The sequence below is a fragment of the Psammomys obesus genome, unplaced genomic scaffold (assembly GCF_907164565.1).
Source record: "Psammomys obesus unplaced genomic scaffold, mPsaObe1.curated_primary_1811, whole genome shotgun sequence".
Lineage (NCBI taxonomy): Eukaryota > Metazoa > Chordata > Mammalia > Rodentia > Muridae > Psammomys > Psammomys obesus.
In genome coordinates this window covers 959344-961768 of record NW_026596109.1, presented here as the reverse complement: position 1 = coordinate 961768, position 2425 = coordinate 959344, and positions in this window count along the sequence as shown.

Genomic DNA, 2425 nt, shown 5'->3' with positions numbered 1-2425 from the left:
CTCTCTCTCCTATCATTTGCTAATCTATCATGTATCTAACCTTTTCTATTTCTTTTTATAGAAATTAACCAATCTATCATTTATCTACCCTTATCTATTTACCTCTGTTGTTGAGTAGCAGTCATCTCTGAATTGAAACAGCCTGGAGAAAAGCTCCTTAAGACTCGTGAAGTAAATGAAATTTTTCAGGCTCAGGAAGACAACAACTCACTAGTCTCAGGAACTTTTCAGATTCACAAGGCCTTTCCCCCAGGCTACATACCCAGTAAGGACTTCACAGGTCAAAGGGAACACTGACAAGTGGGGCAACTTGTTAGCTGTGCAGGGGTCTCTAGACGTGTTGTGAGTGGCATGTATGCAGAGATGGGCTTTCCAGTGATGTGGCTGGCTTTGAGTTGTCATGCTCTTATAAGTGACCTCTCATTTATACTCCTGTAAGAAACTCTAATAAGTTCACTAGCTCACTAAGGTACTCTTGGGTGGAGTAATTTTGTGGTATGAGCGGTGCCCCATCTGGGATAAATATAACATTTTTCAAGTCTTCCCAGAAAAAGTCACATGACACCCATATACATGTGCCTGTCTACCTATCCAGGCATCCATCCATCTACTTTGATGAAGGAGGACCCAAAGTACTTCTCTTTCAAGCTCCTACAAATAGAATACTAAGTATTTGAACTTTTTGCCATGTATTAGTTTTAGAAATTATTGTGTCTTTTTATTTTCAGAGCTGATGACCAAACCCAGAGCCTTGTGCTTTCTAAGCACCTAGGTTCTACTGAGCTAAATGTTCAAGCCCCAGTTCAAGATCTTGGGCTTTGTCTGGTATGAACTCAGTGATAGGCTCTCTGATCGTCTCCCTGGGGGGCTGGGGGAAGCAGGCATAGCCTTGGCAGGCCACAAAGGAAGACAATGCAATTAGTCCTGATGAGACCTGATAGGCTAGGGTCAAATAGAAGGGGAGGAGGACCTCCCCTATCAGTGGACTAGGGGAGGGGCATAGGAGGATAAGAAGGACGGTGGGTGGGATTGGGAGGAGATGAGGGAAGGACCACACCTGGGATATAAATTGAATAAAGTGTAGTAAATAATAATAAAAAGTGAAAAAAGAAATTAAACATAATATTACCTTCATGTTCTTGTTAGCTTAAAAGAAATGTCTCAAAAGAGTATAGCAAAAGAGTAAACGTAGTTTTTGTTATAAGAGAAGAAAACAACCAATTTATTGGATTTCTTGCTGCCAGATGACTGCTTTAATAAAATACGAGAAACGTTGGAAAGGAGGTCCTCGGAACAAACGTTACTTCGCAGGCAGGCTCGGCATACCGTGCTTGCCTCTGCCGAGTACAATCACTTGGTTTCCAGTGAAGTTCTCGCTCCCAAAGCATCAGGAGAAATGTGGAAACTGTAAAACTGTAGCTGTTTATTTCATTTATTTACTCTTGGTTGTCTTTCCTAATCATAGAGAAACCTCTGTTTGATTAATGAGCGATTTCTGGCTCTGATTCAGGATCTGGCTGCATTGCATTTGCTATTTGATATCTGAGATATGTTCAACATGTTCACAGTGAATTCTCCAACTGCAAACAGTAGAGTTCAAATAAAGTCAATTAATTCACAGAGTGAATGGATTGAAGCCCAGAATCGCATGTCTGGTGGAGGCCTTTTTTATTTACTTGCCAAAAGATATCTGTTTGTAAATGCCATAAACAAAACTGGCTGATGCTGATGGCAATTAAAACCTGATGTGATCTCCATCCCTCTCTCCTCTCTCTCCCCAACCCCCTGTGAGTGCTCTCCTGTGTTTTGGAGATCTAAAATATATATCTGTTTTACAGACATTTAAAACACCCTTTCCCTTACTTATCCCGTGTGGCTCTAAGATGTTTCTCCTGCTATGTCCTGTGTCTCAACTTCCTTTCCTCACTCTCTCTTATTCTCACTCTTCTTTCTCCACTTCCCACTTCCTTTACTGTGTCCACATTTTCCCCAGGGTTTCAAAATGTATATGCTTTCTTTTATTTCACCCATTTTCTATTTTTTTTCTTTTTTCCCTTCATTTCCCTTCCTTCTTGTTTGTCTTCAACTCTTCCCAGTTGGAAGTTGCAAGTATAAGATACTCAAACCTCCCTGACCATGTTAGGCACCATATTCTCCTTGGCCATGTTTCCTCACAATTCCCTTCATGGTGTGGCTATCAGTATCTCTCAGCAGCGAGAGCTGATTGAATCCCAGCTCCTACACCCATACCTAGTTTCTGGATTTTTGTTTCATTTTCTTTTCTTCCTTTCTTTCTTTCTTTCTTTCTTTCTTTCTTTCTTTCTTTCTTTCTTTCTTCCTTCCTTCCTTCCTTCCTTCCTTCCTTCCTTCCTTCCTTCCTTCCTTCCTTCCTTCCTTCCTTCCTTCCTTCCTTTCTTTCTTTCTT